The sequence below is a fragment of the Schistocerca cancellata genome, unplaced genomic scaffold (assembly GCF_023864275.1).
Source record: "Schistocerca cancellata isolate TAMUIC-IGC-003103 unplaced genomic scaffold, iqSchCanc2.1 HiC_scaffold_614, whole genome shotgun sequence".
In the NCBI taxonomy this organism is placed as follows: domain Eukaryota; kingdom Metazoa; phylum Arthropoda; class Insecta; order Orthoptera; family Acrididae; genus Schistocerca; species Schistocerca cancellata.
In genome coordinates this window covers 1-15,766 of record NW_026046625.1, presented here as the reverse complement: position 1 = coordinate 15,766, position 15,766 = coordinate 1, and the positions used below count along the sequence as shown (strand labels likewise).

General features: G+C 55.0%; 17 non-coding genes across 17 annotated transcripts; all 17 read left to right on the top strand.

Annotated features, from left to right (window-relative positions):
* The first annotated feature begins 557 nt into the window (after nucleotides 1–557).
* LOC126134784 (5S ribosomal RNA) lies at nucleotides 558–676 on the top strand. The gene has a single exon (XR_007527806.1). It is a non-coding gene; the product is annotated as a 5S ribosomal RNA (ribosomal RNA).
* A 736-nt stretch (nucleotides 677–1,412) lies between these two features.
* Nucleotides 1,413–1,531, top strand: LOC126134783 (5S ribosomal RNA). Its single transcript, XR_007527805.1, has one exon. It is a non-coding gene; the product is annotated as a 5S ribosomal RNA (ribosomal RNA).
* Nucleotides 1,532–2,380: 849 nt separating this feature from the next.
* On the top strand, nucleotides 2,381–2,499 carry LOC126134781 (5S ribosomal RNA). Its single transcript, XR_007527803.1, has one exon. It is a non-coding gene; the product is annotated as a 5S ribosomal RNA (ribosomal RNA).
* An 850-nt stretch (nucleotides 2,500–3,349) lies between these two features.
* LOC126134780 (5S ribosomal RNA) lies at nucleotides 3,350–3,468 on the top strand. Its single transcript, XR_007527802.1, has one exon. It is a non-coding gene; the product is annotated as a 5S ribosomal RNA (ribosomal RNA).
* An 850-nt stretch (nucleotides 3,469–4,318) lies between these two features.
* Nucleotides 4,319–4,437, top strand: LOC126134779 (5S ribosomal RNA). The gene has a single exon (XR_007527801.1). It is a non-coding gene; the product is annotated as a 5S ribosomal RNA (ribosomal RNA).
* A 736-nt stretch (nucleotides 4,438–5,173) lies between these two features.
* On the top strand, nucleotides 5,174–5,292 carry LOC126134778 (5S ribosomal RNA). Its single transcript, XR_007527800.1, has one exon. It is a non-coding gene; the product is annotated as a 5S ribosomal RNA (ribosomal RNA).
* Nucleotides 5,293–6,141: 849 nt separating this feature from the next.
* On the top strand, nucleotides 6,142–6,260 carry LOC126134777 (5S ribosomal RNA). The gene has a single exon (XR_007527799.1). It is a non-coding gene; the product is annotated as a 5S ribosomal RNA (ribosomal RNA).
* Nucleotides 6,261–7,111: 851 nt separating this feature from the next.
* On the top strand, nucleotides 7,112–7,230 carry LOC126134775 (5S ribosomal RNA). The gene has a single exon (XR_007527798.1). It is a non-coding gene; the product is annotated as a 5S ribosomal RNA (ribosomal RNA).
* Nucleotides 7,231–8,079: 849 nt separating this feature from the next.
* Nucleotides 8,080–8,198, top strand: LOC126134774 (5S ribosomal RNA). The gene has a single exon (XR_007527797.1). It is a non-coding gene; the product is annotated as a 5S ribosomal RNA (ribosomal RNA).
* An 850-nt stretch (nucleotides 8,199–9,048) lies between these two features.
* LOC126134773 (5S ribosomal RNA) lies at nucleotides 9,049–9,167 on the top strand. The gene has a single exon (XR_007527796.1). It is a non-coding gene; the product is annotated as a 5S ribosomal RNA (ribosomal RNA).
* A 735-nt stretch (nucleotides 9,168–9,902) lies between these two features.
* LOC126134772 (5S ribosomal RNA) lies at nucleotides 9,903–10,021 on the top strand. Its single transcript, XR_007527795.1, has one exon. It is a non-coding gene; the product is annotated as a 5S ribosomal RNA (ribosomal RNA).
* An 849-nt stretch (nucleotides 10,022–10,870) lies between these two features.
* Nucleotides 10,871–10,989, top strand: LOC126134771 (5S ribosomal RNA). Its single transcript, XR_007527794.1, has one exon. It is a non-coding gene; the product is annotated as a 5S ribosomal RNA (ribosomal RNA).
* An 850-nt stretch (nucleotides 10,990–11,839) lies between these two features.
* On the top strand, nucleotides 11,840–11,958 carry LOC126134818 (5S ribosomal RNA). Its single transcript, XR_007527837.1, has one exon. It is a non-coding gene; the product is annotated as a 5S ribosomal RNA (ribosomal RNA).
* Nucleotides 11,959–12,809: 851 nt separating this feature from the next.
* LOC126134806 (5S ribosomal RNA) lies at nucleotides 12,810–12,928 on the top strand. The gene has a single exon (XR_007527826.1). It is a non-coding gene; the product is annotated as a 5S ribosomal RNA (ribosomal RNA).
* A 738-nt stretch (nucleotides 12,929–13,666) lies between these two features.
* Nucleotides 13,667–13,785, top strand: LOC126134794 (5S ribosomal RNA). Its single transcript, XR_007527815.1, has one exon. It is a non-coding gene; the product is annotated as a 5S ribosomal RNA (ribosomal RNA).
* Nucleotides 13,786–14,635: 850 nt separating this feature from the next.
* LOC126134782 (5S ribosomal RNA) lies at nucleotides 14,636–14,754 on the top strand. The gene has a single exon (XR_007527804.1). It is a non-coding gene; the product is annotated as a 5S ribosomal RNA (ribosomal RNA).
* An 849-nt stretch (nucleotides 14,755–15,603) lies between these two features.
* On the top strand, nucleotides 15,604–15,722 carry LOC126134768 (5S ribosomal RNA). Its single transcript, XR_007527791.1, has one exon. It is a non-coding gene; the product is annotated as a 5S ribosomal RNA (ribosomal RNA).
* Nucleotides 15,723–15,766: the final 44 nt, after the last annotated feature.

Below are 15,766 nucleotides of genomic sequence, written 5' to 3'. Positions count from 1 at the left end.
CGTCTCGTCTCGTCTCGTCCCGCAGACGTTTGTCGTGCTTGCGCTGTCATATGGACCACGACCCGAGCGGCAGCGAGCGGCAGTCGAGCAAAGTCGGGACAAGTCGGGACGGGGACAGGGACAGGGATAGGAATGGTGCGAATGCACTGCAAACTACGCAGACACCTGGTGTGAGGCGAGGCGAGGCGAGGCGTGGCGAGGCGAGGAAGCCCACATCGCTACCAGTGGGCCCTCCAGCACGACACTGCCACACCCCGCACAGGCCCTCCGCTGAACACCAGGGACAAGATGCGTCCTCCGCTAGTGTCGAAGGCTGCACGCGCCCAGCGAATGACAGGGGGTGCAACGAGCAGCAGTGCGTCTCACACACGCGACGGTGCGCCCGCCAATTCGGCCGTCACTCTGCTGGGACGCCGGGCGTGCCTCCCCGCGCCGTCCTCGAGGAACTGGCGGTTGCGGAAGGAAGCGCTTTCGTCAAATGCGGCCGAAAACTAACATTTTGTGTGTTGGGAGAAAAGCCGAACGCGAATTCTGCCGTGCTCCTACATTAGATGAGCGCCAACGGCCATACCATGATGAATACACCGGTTCTCGTCCGATCACCGAAGTTAAGCATCATCGGGCCCGGCTAGTACTTGGATGGGTGACCGCCTGGGAAACCCGGGTGCTGTTGGCTCCCTTACTGTTTTTTTTTTGTTATGTCGCCAGCCCAATTTTCAAACTACCTTTCTGTTGTGACAAAGATGCTTCCTTATGCCTTTTAAACTACTGTAATGGAACGAAAATGCAGTAATTACCTCAGTTTGAGGGAGAATGTGCTAACCAAGTTTGCCAAGAAGACTTTGAAAACGACAAAACAGTACGAATCGGCTGGTGATTTCTGAAATACGTCACCGCCTATTGTCGTGTAGGAGTGTTGAGTTCCAAATTTGATTTGTAACCACGAATTTATTCCTTAGTCGTCTCGGGACAGGGACAGGGATAGGAATGGTGCGAATGCACTGCAAACTACGCAGACACCTGGTGTGAGGCGAGGCGAGGCGAAGCGTGGCGAGGCGAGGAAGCCCACATCGCTACCAGTGGACCCTCCAGCACGACACTGCCACACCCCGCACAGGCCCTCCGCTGAACACCAGGGACAAGATGCGTCCTCCGCTAGTGTCGAAGGCTGCACGCGCCCAGCGAATGACAGGGGGTGCAACGAGCAGCAGTGCGTCTCACACACGCGGCGGTGCGCCCGCCAATTCGGCCGTCACTCTGCTGGGACGCCGGGCGTGCCTCCCCGCGCCGTCCTCGAGGAACTGGCGGTTGCGGAAGGAAGCGCTTTCGTCAAATGCGGCCGAAAACTAACATTTTGTGTGTTGGGAGAAAAGCCGAACGCGAATTCTGCCGTGCTCCTACATTAGATGAGCGCCAACGGCCATACCATGATGAATACACCGGTTCTCGTCCGATCACCGAAGTTAAGCATCATCGGGCCCGGCTAGTACTTGGATGGGTGACCGCCTGGGAAACCCGGGTGCTGTTGGCTCCCTTACTGTTTTTTTTTTTTTGTTATGTCGCCAGCCCAATTTTCAAACTACCTTTCTGTTGTGACAAAAATGCTTCCTTAAGCCTTTTAAACTACTGTAATGGAACGAAAATGCAGTAATTAACTCAGTTTGAGGGAGAATGTGCTAACCAAGTTTGCCAAGAAGACTTTGAAAACGACAAAACACTACGAATCGGCAGGTGATTTCTGAAATACGTCACCGCCTATTGTTGTGTAGGTGTGTTGAGTTCCAAATTTGATTTGTAACCACGAACTTATTCCTTAGTCGTCTCGTCTCGTCTCGTCTCGTCCCGCAGACGTTTGTCGTGCTTGCGCTGTCATATGGACCACGACCCGAGCGGCAGCGAGCGGCAGTCGAGCAAAGTCGGGACAAGTCGGGACGGGGACAGGGACAGGGATAGGAATGGTGCGAATGCACTGCAAACTACGCAGACACCTGGTGTGAGGCGAGGCGAGGCGAGGCGTGGCGAGGCGAGGAAGCCCACATCGCTACCAGTGGGCCCTCCAGCACGACACTGCCACACCCCGCACAGGCCCTCCGCTGAACACCAGGGACAAGATGCGTCCTCCGCTAGTGTCGAAGGCTGCACGCGCCCAGCGAATGACAGGGGGTGCAACGAGCAGCAGTGCGTCTCACACACGCGGCGGTGCGCCCGCCAATTCGGCCGTCACTCTGCTGGGACGCCGGGCGTGCCTCCCCGCGCCGTCCTCGAGGAACTGGCGGTTGCGGAAGGAAGCGCTTTCGTCAAATGCGGCCGAAAACTAACATTTTGTGTGTTGGGAGAAAAGCCGAACGCGAATTCTGCCGTGCTCCTACATTAGATGAGCGCCAACGGCCATACCATGATGAATACACCGGTTCTCGTCCGATCACCGAAGTTAAGCATCATCGGGCCCGGCTAGTACTTGGATGGGTGACCGCCTGGGAAACCCGGGTGCTGTTGGCTCCCTTACTGTTTTTTTTTTTTTTGTTATGTCGCCAGCCCAATTTTCAAACTACCTTTCTGTTGTGACAAAGATGCTTCCTTAAGCCTTTTAAACTACTGTAATGGAACGAAAATGCAGTAATTAACTCAGTTTGAGGGAGAATGTGCTAACCAAGTTTGCCAAGAAGACTTTGAAAACGACAAAACACTACGAATCGGCAGGTGATTTCTGAAATACGTCACCGCCTATTGTTGTGTAGGTGTGTTGAGTTCCAAATTTGATTTGTAACCACGAACTTATTCCTTAGTCGTCTCGTCTCGTCTCGTCTCGTCCCGCAGACGTTTGTCGTGCTTGCGCTGTCATATGGACCACGACCCGAGCGGCAGCGAGCGGCAGTCGAGCAAAGTCGGGACAAGTCGGGACGGGGACAGGGACAGGGATAGGAATGGTGCGAATGCACTGCAAACTACGCAGACACCTGGTGTGAGGCGAGGCGAGGCGAGGCGTGGCGAGGCGAGGAAGCCCACATCGCTACCAGTGGGCCCTCCAGCACGACACTGCCACACCCCGCACAGGCCCTCCGCTGAACACCAGGGACAAGATGCGTCCTCCGCTAGTGTCGAAGGCTGCACGCGCCCAGCGAATGACAGGGGGTGCAACGAGCAGCAGTGCGTCTCACACACGCGACGGTGCGCCCGCCAATTCGGCCGTCACTCTGCTGGGACGCCGGGCGTGCCTCCCCGCGCCGTCCTCGAGGAACTGGCGGTTGCGGAAGGAAGCGCTTTCGTCAAATGCGGCCGAAAACTAACATTTTGTGTGTTGGGAGAAAAGCCGAACGCGAATTCTGCCGTGCTCCTACATTAGATGAGCGCCAACGGCCATACCATGATGAATACACCGGTTCTCGTCCGATCACCGAAGTTAAGCATCATCGGGCCCGGCTAGTACTTGGATGGGTGACCGCCTGGGAAACCCGGGTGCTGTTGGCTCCCTTACTGTTTTTTTTTTTTTTGTTATGTCGCCAGCCCAATTTTCAAACTACCTTTCTGTTGTGACAAAGATGCTTCCTTAAGCCTTTTAAACTACTGTAATGGAACGAAAATGCAGTAATTAACTCAGTTTGAGGGAGAATGTGCTAACCAAGTTTGCCAAGAAGACTTTGAAAACGACAAAACACTACGAATCGGCAGGTGATTTCTGAAATACGTCACCGCCTATTGTTGTGTAGGTGTGTTGAGTTCCAAATTTGATTTGTAACCACGAACTTATTCCTTAGTCGTCTCGTCTCGTCTCGTCTCGTCCCGCAGACGTTTGTCGTGCTTGCGCTGTCATATGGACCACGACCCGAGCGGCAGCGAGCGGCAGTCGAGCAAAGTCGGGACAAGTCGGGACGGGGACAGGGACAGGGATAGGAATGGTGCGAATGCACTGCAAACTACGCAGACACCTGGTGTGAGGCGAGGCGAGGCGAGGCGTGGCGAGGCGAGGAAGCCCACATCGCTACCAGTGGGCCCTCCAGCACGACACTGCCACACCCCGCACAGGCCCTCCGCTGAACACCAGGGACAAGATGCGTCCTCCGCTAGTGTCGAAGGCTGCACGCGCCCAGCGAATGACAGGGGGTGCAACGAGCAGCAGTGCGTCTCACACACGCGACGGTGCGCCCGCCAATTCGGCCGTCACTCTGCTGGGACGCCGGGCGTGCCTCCCCGCGCCGTCCTCGAGGAACTGGCGGTTGCGGAAGGAAGCGCTTTCGTCAAATGCGGCCGAAAACTAACATTTTGTGTGTTGGGAGAAAAGCCGAACGCGAATTCTGCCGTGCTCCTACATTAGATGAGCGCCAACGGCCATACCATGATGAATACACCGGTTCTCGTCCGATCACCGAAGTTAAGCATCATCGGGCCCGGCTAGTACTTGGATGGGTGACCGCCTGGGAAACCCGGGTGCTGTTGGCTCCCTTACTGTTTTTTTTTTGTTATGTCGCCAGCCCAATTTTCAAACTACCTTTCTGTTGTGACAAAGATGCTTCCTTATGCCTTTTAAACTACTGTAATGGAACGAAAATGCAGTAATTACCTCAGTTTGAGGGAGAATGTGCTAACCAAGTTTGCCAAGAAGACTTTGAAAACGACAAAACAGTACGAATCGGCTGGTGATTTCTGAAATACGTCACCGCCTATTGTCGTGTAGGAGTGTTGAGTTCCAAATTTGATTTGTAACCACGAATTTATTCCTTAGTCGTCTCGGGACAGGGACAGGGATAGGAATGGTGCGAATGCACTGCAAACTACGCAGACACCTGGTGTGAGGCGAGGCGAGGCGAAGCGTGGCGAGGCGAGGAAGCCCACATCGCTACCAGTGGACCCTCCAGCACGACACTGCCACACCCCGCACAGGCCCTCCGCTGAACACCAGGGACAAGATGCGTCCTCCGCTAGTGTCGAAGGCTGCACGCGCCCAGCGAATGACAGGGGGTGCAACGAGCAGCAGTGCGTCTCACACACGCGGCGGTGCGCCCGCCAATTCGGCCGTCACTCTGCTGGGACGCCGGGCGTGCCTCCCCGCGCCGTCCTCGAGGAACTGGCGGTTGCGGAAGGAAGCGCTTTCGTCAAATGCGGCCGAAAACTAACATTTTGTGTGTTGGGAGAAAAGCCGAACGCGAATTCTGCCGTGCTCCTACATTAGATGAGCGCCAACGGCCATACCATGATGAATACACCGGTTCTCGTCCGATCACCGAAGTTAAGCATCATCGGGCCCGGCTAGTACTTGGATGGGTGACCGCCTGGGAAACCCGGGTGCTGTTGGCTCCCTTACTGTTTTTTTTTTTTTGTTATGTCGCCAGCCCAATTTTCAAACTACCTTTCTGTTGTGACAAAAATGCTTCCTTAAGCCTTTTAAACTACTGTAATGGAACGAAAATGCAGTAATTAACTCAGTTTGAGGGAGAATGTGCTAACCAAGTTTGCCAAGAAGACTTTGAAAACGACAAAACACTACGAATCGGCAGGTGATTTCTGAAATACGTCACCGCCTATTGTTGTGTAGGTGTGTTGAGTTCCAAATTTGATTTGTAACCACGAACTTATTCCTTAGTCGTCTCGTCTCGTCTCGTCTCGTCCCGCAGACGTTTGTCGTGCTTGCGCTGTCATATGGACCACGACCCGAGCGGCAGCGAGCGGCAGTCGAGCAAAGTCGGGACAAGTCGGGACGGGGACAGGGACAGGGATAGGAATGGTGCGAATGCACTGCAAACTACGCAGACACCTGGTGTGAGGCGAGGCGAGGCGAGGCGTGGCGAGGCGAGGAAGCCCACATCGCTACCAGTGGGCCCTCCAGCACGACACTGCCACACCCCGCACAGGCCCTCCGCTGAACACCAGGGACAAGATGCGTCCTCCGCTAGTGTCGAAGGCTGCACGCGCCCAGCGAATGACAGGGGGTGCAACGAGCACCAGTGCGTCTCACACACACGGCGGTGCGCCCGCCAATTCGGCCGTCACTCTGCTGGGAAGCCGGGCGTGCCTCCCCGCGCCGTCCTCGAGGAACTGGCGGTTGCGGAAGGAAGCGCTTTCGTCAAATGCGGCCGAAAACTAAAATTTTGTGTGTTGGGAGAAAAGCCGAACGCGAATTCTGCCGTGCTCCTACATTAGATGAGCGCCAACGGCCATACCATGATGAATACACCGGTTCTCGTCCGATCACCGAAGTTAAGCATCATCGGGCCCGGCTAGTACTTGGATGGGTGACCGCCTGGGAAACCCGGGTGCTGTTGGCTCCCTTACTGTTTTTTTTTTGTTATGTCGCCAGCCCAATTTTCAAACTACCTTTCTGTTGTGACAAAGATGCTTCCTTATGCCTTTTAAACTACTGTAATGGAACGAAAATGCAGTAATTAACTCAGTTTGAGGGAGAATGTGCTAACCAAGTTTGCCAAGAAGACTTTGAAAACGACAAAACAGTACGAATCGGCAGGTGATTTCTGAAATACGTCACCGCCTATTGTCGTGTAGGAGTGTAGAGTTCCAAATTTGATTTGTAACCACGAATTTATTCCTTAGTCGTCTCGTCTCGTCTCGTCTCGTCTCGTCCCGCAGACGTTTGTCGTGCTTGCGCTGTCATATGGACCACGACCCGAGCGGCAGCGAGCGGCAGTCGAGCAAAGTCGGGACAAGTCGGGACGGGGACAGGGACAGGGATAGGAATGGTGCGAATGCACTGCAAACTACGCAGACACCTGGTGTGAGGCGAGGCGAGGCGAAGCGTGGCGAGGCGAGGAAGCCCACATCGCTACCAGTGGACCCTCCAGCACGACACTGCCACACCCCGCACAGGCCCTCCGCTGAACACCAGGGACAAGATGCGTCCTCCGCTAGTGTCGAAGGCTGCACGCGCCCAGCGAATGACAGGGGGTGCAACGAGCAGCAGTGCGTCTCACACACGCGGCGGTGCGCCCGCCAATTCGGCCGTCACTCTGCTGGGACGCCGGGCGTGCCTCCCCGCGCCGTCCTCGAGGAACTGGCGGTTGCGGAAGGAAGCGCTTTCGTCAAATGCGGCCGAAAACTAACATTTTGTGTGTTGGGAGAAAAGCCGAACGCGAATTCTGCCGTGCTCCTACATTAGATGAGCGCCAACGGCCATACCATGATGAATACACCGGTTCTCGTCCGATCACCGAAGTTAAGCATCATCGGGCCCGGCTAGTACTTGGATGGGTGACCGCCTGGGAAACCCGGGTGCTGTTGGCTCCCTTACTGTTTTTTTTTTTTTGTTATGTCGCCAGCCCAATTTTCAAACTACCTTTCTGTTGTGACAAAGATGCTTCCTTAAGCCTTTTAAACTACTGTAATGGAACGAAAATGCAGTAATTAACTCAGTTTGAGGGAGAATGTGCTAACCAAGTTTGCCAAGAAGACTTTGAAAACGACAAAACACTACGAATCGGCAGGTGATTTCTGAAATACGTCACCGCCTATTGTTGTGTAGGTGTGTTGAGTTCCAAATTTGATTTGTAACCACGAACTTATTCCTTAGTCGTCTCGTCTCGTCTCGTCTCGTCCCGCAGACGTTTGTCGTGCTTGCGCTGTCATATGGACCACGACCCGAGCGGCAGCGAGCGGCAGTCGAGCAAAGTCGGGACAAGTCGGGACGGGGACAGGGACAGGGATAGGAATGGTGCGAATGCACTGCAAACTACGCAGACACCTGGTGTGAGGCGAGGCGAGGCGAGGCGTGGCGAGGCGAGGAAGCCCACATCGCTACCAGTGGGCCCTCCAGCACGACACTGCCACACCCCGCACAGGCCCTCCGCTGAACACCAGGGACAAGATGCGTCCTCCGCTAGTGTCGAAGGCTGCACGCGCCCAGCGAATGACAGGGGGTGCAACGAGCAGCAGTGCGTCTCACACACGCGGCGGTGCGCCCGCCAATTCGGCCGTCACTCTGCTGGGACGCCGGGCGTGCCTCCCCGCGCCGTCCTCGAGGAACTGGCGGTTGCGGAAGGAAGCGCTTTCGTCAAATGCGGCCGAAAACTAACATTTTGTGTGTTGGGAGAAAAGCCGAACGCGAATTCTGCCGTGCTCCTACATTAGATGAGCGCCAACGGCCATACCATGATGAATACACCGGTTCTCGTCCGATCACCGAAGTTAAGCATCATCGGGCCCGGCTAGTACTTGGATGGGTGACCGCCTGGGAAACCCGGGTGCTGTTGGCTCCCTTACTGTTTTTTTTTTTTTTGTTATGTCGCCAGCCCAATTTTCAAACTACCTTTCTGTTGTGACAAAGATGCTTCCTTAAGCCTTTTAAACTACTGTAATGGAACGAAAATGCAGTAATTAACTCAGTTTGAGGGAGAATGTGCTAACCAAGTTTGCCAAGAAGACTTTGAAAACGACAAAACACTACGAATCGGCAGGTGATTTCTGAAATACGTCACCGCCTATTGTTGTGTAGGTGTGTTGAGTTCCAAATTTGATTTGTAACCACGAACTTATTCCTTAGTCGTCTCGTCTCGTCTCGTCTCGTCCCGCAGACGTTTGTCGTGCTTGCGCTGTCATATGGACCACGACCCGAGCGGCAGCGAGCGGCAGTCGAGCAAAGTCGGGACAAGTCGGGACGGGGACAGGGACAGGGATAGGAATGGTGCGAATGCACTGCAAACTACGCAGACACCTGGTGTGAGGCGAGGCGAGGCGAGGCGTGGCGAGGCGAGGAAGCCCACATCGCTACCAGTGGGCCCTCCAGCACGACACTGCCACACCCCGCACAGGCCCTCCGCTGAACACCAGGGACAAGATGCGTCCTCCGCTAGTGTCGAAGGCTGCACGCGCCCAGCGAATGACAGGGGGTGCAACGAGCAGCAGTGCGTCTCACACACGCGACGGTGCGCCCGCCAATTCGGCCGTCACTCTGCTGGGACGCCGGGCGTGCCTCCCCGCGCCGTCCTCGAGGAACTGGCGGTTGCGGAAGGAAGCGCTTTCGTCAAATGCGGCCGAAAACTAACATTTTGTGTGTTGGGAGAAAAGCCGAACGCGAATTCTGCCGTGCTCCTACATTAGATGAGCGCCAACGGCCATACCATGATGAATACACCGGTTCTCGTCCGATCACCGAAGTTAAGCATCATCGGGCCCGGCTAGTACTTGGATGGGTGACCGCCTGGGAAACCCGGGTGCTGTTGGCTCCCTTACTGTTTTTTTTTTGTTATGTCGCCAGCCCAATTTTCAAACTACCTTTCTGTTGTGACAAAGATGCTTCCTTATGCCTTTTAAACTACTGTAATGGAACGAAAATGCAGTAATTACCTCAGTTTGAGGGAGAATGTGCTAACCAAGTTTGCCAAGAAGACTTTGAAAACGACAAAACAGTACGAATCGGCTGGTGATTTCTGAAATACGTCACCGCCTATTGTCGTGTAGGAGTGTTGAGTTCCAAATTTGATTTGTAACCACGAATTTATTCCTTAGTCGTCTCGGGACAGGGACAGGGATAGGAATGGTGCGAATGCACTGCAAACTACGCAGACACCTGGTGTGAGGCGAGGCGAGGCGAAGCGTGGCGAGGCGAGGAAGCCCACATCGCTACCAGTGGACCCTCCAGCACGACACTGCCACACCCCGCACAGGCCCTCCGCTGAACACCAGGGACAAGATGCGTCCTCCGCTAGTGTCGAAGGCTGCACGCGCCCAGCGAATGACAGGGGGTGCAACGAGCAGCAGTGCGTCTCACACACGCGGCGGTGCGCCCGCCAATTCGGCCGTCACTCTGCTGGGACGCCGGGCGTGCCTCCCGCGCCGTCCTCGAGGAACTGGCGGTTGCGGAAGGAAGCGCTTTCGTCAAATGCGGCCGAAAACTAACATTTTGTGTGTTGGGAGAAAAGCCGAACGCGAATTCTGCCGTGCTCCTACATTAGATGAGCGCCAACGGCCATACCATGATGAATACACCGGTTCTCGTCCGATCACCGAAGTTAAGCATCATCGGGCCCGGCTAGTACTTGGATGGGTGACCGCCTGGGAAACCCGGGTGCTGTTGGCTCCCTTACTGTTTTTTTTTTTTTGTTATGTCGCCAGCCCAATTTTCAAACTACCTTTCTGTTGTGACAAAAATGCTTCCTTAAGCCTTTTAAACTACTGTAATGGAACGAAAATGCAGTAATTAACTCAGTTTGAGGGAGAATGTGCTAACCAAGTTTGCCAAGAAGACTTTGAAAACGACAAAACACTACGAATCGGCAGGTGATTTCTGAAATACGTCACCGCCTATTGTTGTGTAGGTGTGTTGAGTTCCAAATTTGATTTGTAACCACGAACTTATTCCTTAGTCGTCTCGTCTCGTCTCGTCTCGTCCCGCAGACGTTTGTCGTGCTTGCGCTGTCATATGGACCACGACCCGAGCGGCAGCGAGCGGCAGTCGAGCAAAGTCGGGACAAGTCGGGACGGGGACAGGGACAGGGATAGGAATGGTGCGAATGCACTGCAAACTACGCAGACACCTGGTGTGAGGCGAGGCGAGGCGAGGCGTGGCGAGGCGAGGAAGCCCACATCGCTACCAGTGGGCCCTCCAGCACGACACTGCCACACCCCGCACAGGCCCTCCGCTGAACACCAGGGACAAGATGCGTCCTCCGCTAGTGTCGAAGGCTGCACGCGCCCAGCGAATGACAGGGGGTGCAACGAGCAGCAGTGCGTCTCACACACGCGGCGGTGCGCCCGCCAATTCGGCCGTCACTCTGCTGGGACGCCGGGCGTGCCTCCCCGCGCCGTCCTCGAGGAACTGGCGGTTGCGGAAGGAAGCGCTTTCGTCAAATGCGGCCGAAAACTAACATTTTGTGTGTTGGGAGAAAAGCCGAACGCGAATTCTGCCGTGCTCCTACATTAGATGAGCGCCAACGGCCATACCATGATGAATACACCGGTTCTCGTCCGATCACCGAAGTTAAGCATCATCGGGCCCGGCTAGTACTTGGATGGGTGACCGCCTGGGAAACCCGGGTGCTGTTGGCTCCCTTACTGTTTTTTTTTTTTTTGTTATGTCGCCAGCCCAATTTTCAAACTACCTTTCTGTTGTGACAAAGATGCTTCCTTAAGCCTTTTAAACTACTGTAATGGAACGAAAATGCAGTAATTAACTCAGTTTGAGGGAGAATGTGCTAACCAAGTTTGCCAAGAAGACTTTGAAAACGACAAAACACTACGAATCGGCAGGTGATTTCTGAAATACGTCACCGCCTATTGTTGTGTAGGTGTGTTGAGTTCCAAATTTGATTTGTAACCACGAACTTATTCCTTAGTCGTCTCGTCTCGTCTCGTCTCGTCCCGCAGACGTTTGTCGTGCTTGCGCTGTCATATGGACCACGACCCGAGCGGCAGCGAGCGGCAGTCGAGCAAAGTCGGGACAAGTCGGGACGGGGACAGGGACAGGGATAGGAATGGTGCGAATGCACTGCAAACTACGCAGACACCTGGTGTGAGGCGAGGCGAGGCGAGGCGTGGCGAGGCGAGGAAGCCCACATCGCTACCAGTGGGCCCTCCAGCACGACACTGCCACACCCCGCACAGGCCCTCCGCTGAACACCAGGGACAAGATGCGTCCTCCGCTAGTGTCGAAGGCTGCACGCGCCCAGCGAATGACAGGGGGTGCAACGAGCAGCAGTGCGTCTCACACACGCGACGGTGCGCCCGCCAATTCGGCCGTCACTCTGCTGGGACGCCGGGCGTGCCTCCCCGCGCCGTCCTCGAGGAACTGGCGGTTGCGGAAGGAAGCGCTTTCGTCAAATGCGGCCGAAAACTAACATTTTGTGTGTTGGGAGAAAAGCCGAACGCGAATTCTGCCGTGCTCCTACATTAGATGAGCGCCAACGGCCATACCATGATGAATACACCGGTTCTCGTCCGATCACCGAAGTTAAGCATCATCGGGCCCGGCTAGTACTTGGATGGGTGACCGCCTGGGAAACCCGGGTGCTGTTGGCTCCCTTACTGTTTTTTTTTTTTTTTGTTATGTCGCCAGCCCAATTTTCAAACTACCTTTCTGTTGTGACAAAGATGCTTCCTTAAGCCTTTTAAACTACTGTAATGGAACGAAAATGCAGTAATTAACTCAGTTTGAGGGAGAATGTGCTAACCAAGTTTGCCAAGAAGACTTTGAAAACGACAAAACACTACGAATCGGCAGGTGATTTCTGAAATACGTCACCGCCTATTGTTGTGTAGGTGTGTTGAGTTCCAAATTTGATTTGTAACCACGAACTTATTCCTTAGTCGTCTCGTCTCGTCTCGTCTCGTCCCGCAGACGTTTGTCGTGCTTGCGCTGTCATATGGACCACGACCCGAGCGGCAGCGAGCGGCAGTCGAGCAAAGTCGGGACAAGTCGGGACGGGGACAGGGACAGGGATAGGAATGGTGCGAATGCACTGCAAACTACGCAGACACCTGGTGTGAGGCGAGGCGAGGCGAGGCGTGGCGAGGCGAGGAAGCCCACATCGCTACCAGTGGGCCCTCCAGCACGACACTGCCACACCCCGCACAGGCCCTCCGCTGAACACCAGGGACAAGATGCGTCCTCCGCTAGTGTCGAAGGCTGCACGCGCCCAGCGAATGACAGGGGGTGCAACGAGCAGCAGTGCGTCTCACACACGCGACGGTGCGCCCGCCAATTCGGCCGTCACTCTGCTGGGACGCCGGGCGTGCCTCCCCGCGCCGTCCTCGAGGAACTGGCGGTTGCGGAAGGAAGCGCTTTCGTCAAATGCGGCCGAAAACTAACATTTTGTGTGTTGGGAGAAAAGCCGAACGCGAATTCTGCCGTGCTCCTACATTAGATGAGCGCCAACGGCCATACCATGATGAATACACCGGTTCTCGTCCGATCACCGAAGTTAAGCATCATCGGGCCCGGCTAGTACTTGGATGGGTGACCGCCTGGGAAACCCGGGTGCTGTTGGCTCCCTTACTGTTTTTTTTTTTGTTATGTCGCCAGCCCAATTTTCAAACTACCTTTCTGTTGTGACAAAGATGCTTCCTTATGCCTTTTAAACTACTGTAATGGAACGAAAATGCAGTAATTACCTCAGTTTGAGGGAGAATGTGCTAACCAAGTTTGCCAAGAAGACTTTGAAAACGACAAAACAGTACGAATCGGCTGGTGATTTCTGAAATACGTCACCGCCTATTGTCGTGTAGGAGTGTTGAGTTCCAAATTTGATTTGTAACCACGAATTTATTCCTTAGTCGTCTCGGGACAGGGACAGGGATAGGAATGGTGCGAATGCACTGCAAACTACGCAGACACCTGGTGTGAGGGCGAGGCGAGGCGAAGCGTGGCGAGGCGAGGAAGCCCACATCGCTACCAGTGGACCCTCCAGCACGACACTGCCACACCCCGCACAGGCCCTCCGCTGAACACCAGGGACAAGATGCGTCCTCCGCTAGTGTCGAAGGCTGCACGCGCCCAGCGAATGACAGGGGGTGCAACGAGCAGCAGTGCGTCTCACACACGCGGCGGTGCGCCCGCCAATTCGGCCGTCACTCTGCTGGGACGCCGGGCGTGCCTCCCCGCGCCGTCCTCGAGGAACTGGCGGTTGCGGAAGGAAGCGCTTTCGTCAAATGCGGCCGAAAACTAACATTTTGTGTGTTGGGAGAAAAGCCGAACGCGAATTCTGCCGTGCTCCTACATTAGATGAGCGCCAACGGCCATACCATGATGAATACACCGGTTCTCGTCCGATCACCGAAGTTAAGCATCATCGGGCCCGGCTAGTACTTGGATGGGTGACCGCCTGGGAAACCCGGGTGCTGTTGGCTCCCTTACTGTTTTTTTTTTTTGTTATGTCGCCAGCCCAATTTTCAAACTACCTTTCTGTTGTGACAAAAATGCTTCCTTAAGCCTTTTAAACTACTGTAATGGAACGAAAATGCAGTAATTAACTCAGTTTGAGGGAGAATGTGCTAACCAAGTTTGCCAAGAAGACTTTGAAAACGACAAAACACTACGAATCGGCAGGTGATTTCTGAAATACGTCACCGCCTATTGTTGTGTAGGTGTGTTGAGTTCCAAATTTGATTTGTAACCACGAACTTATTCCTTAGTCGTCTCGTCTCGTCTCGTCTCGTCCCGCAGACGTTTGTCGTGCTTGCGCTGTCATATGGACCACGACCCGAGCGGCAGCGAGCGGCAGTCGAGCAAAGTCGGGACAAGTCGGGACGGGGACAGGGACAGGGATAGGAATGGTGCGAATGCACTGCAAACTACGCAGACACCTGGTGTGAGGCGAGGCGAGGCGAGGCGTGGCGAGGCGAGGAAGCCCACATCGCTACCAGTGGGCCCCTCCAGCACGACACTGCCACACCCCGCACAGGCCCTCCGCTGAACACCAGGGACAAGATGCGTCCTCCGCTAGTGTCGAAGGCTGCACGCGCCCAGCGAATGACAGGGGGTGCAACGAGCACCAGTGCGTCTCACACACACGGCGGTGCGCCCGCCAATTCGGCCGTCACTCTGCTGGGAAGCCGGGGCGTGCCTCCCCGCGCCGTCCTCGAGGAACTGGCGGTTGCGGAAGGAAGCGCTTTCGTCAAATGCGGCCGAAAACTAAAATTTTGTGTGTTGGGAGAAAAGCCGAACGCGAATTCTGCCGTGCTCCTACATTAGATGAGCGCCAACGGCCATACCATGATGAATACACCGGTTCTCGTCCGATCACCGAAGTTAAGCATCATCGGGCCCGGCTAGTACTTGGATGGGTGACCGCCTGGGAAACCCGGGTGCTGTTGGCTCCCTTACTGTTTTTTTTTTGTTATGTCGCCAGCCCAATTTTCAAACTACCTTTCTGTTGTGACAAAGATGCTTCCTTATGCCTTTTAAACTACTGTAATGGAACGAAAATGCAGTAATTAACTCAGTTTGAGGGAGAATGTGCTAACCAAGTTTGCCAAGAAGACTTTGAAAACGACAAAACAGTACGAATCGGCAGGTGATTCTGAAATACGTCACCGCCTATTGTCGTGTAGGAGTGTAGAGTTCCAAATTTGATTTGTAACCACGAATTTATTCCTTAGTCGTCTCGTCTCGTCTCGTCTCGTCTCGTCCCGCAGACGTTTGTCGTGCTTGCGCTGTCATATGGACCACGACCCGAGCGGCAGCGAGCGGCAGTCGAGCAAAGTCGGGACAAGTCGGGACGGGGACAGGGACAGGGATAGGAATGGTGCGAATGCACTGCAAACTACGCAGACACCTGGTGTGAGGCGAGGCGAGGCGAAGCGTGGCGAGGCGAGGAAGCCCACATCGCTACCAGTGGACCCTCCAGCACGACACTGCCACACCCCGCACAGGCCCTCCGCTGAACACCAGGGACAAGATGCGTCCTCCGCTAGTGTCGAAGGCTGCACGCGCCCAGCGAATGACAGGGGGTGCAACGAGCAGCAGTGCGTCTCACACACGCGGCGGTGCGCCCGCCAATTCGGCCGTCACTCTGCTGGGACGCCGGCGTGCCTCCCCGCGCCGTCCTCGAGGAACTGGCGGTTGCGGAAGGAAGCGCTTTCGTCAAATGCGGCCGAAAACTAACATTTTGTGTGTTGGGAGAAAAGCCGAACGCGAATTCTGCCGTGCTCCTACATTAGATGAGCGCCAACGGCCATACCATGATGAATACACCGGTTCTCGTCCGATCACCGAAGTTAAGCATCATCGGGCCCGGCTAGTACTTGGATGGGTGACCGCCTGGGAAACCCGGGTGCTGTTGGCTCCCTTACTGTTTTTTTTTTTTTGTTATGTCGCCAGCCCAATTTT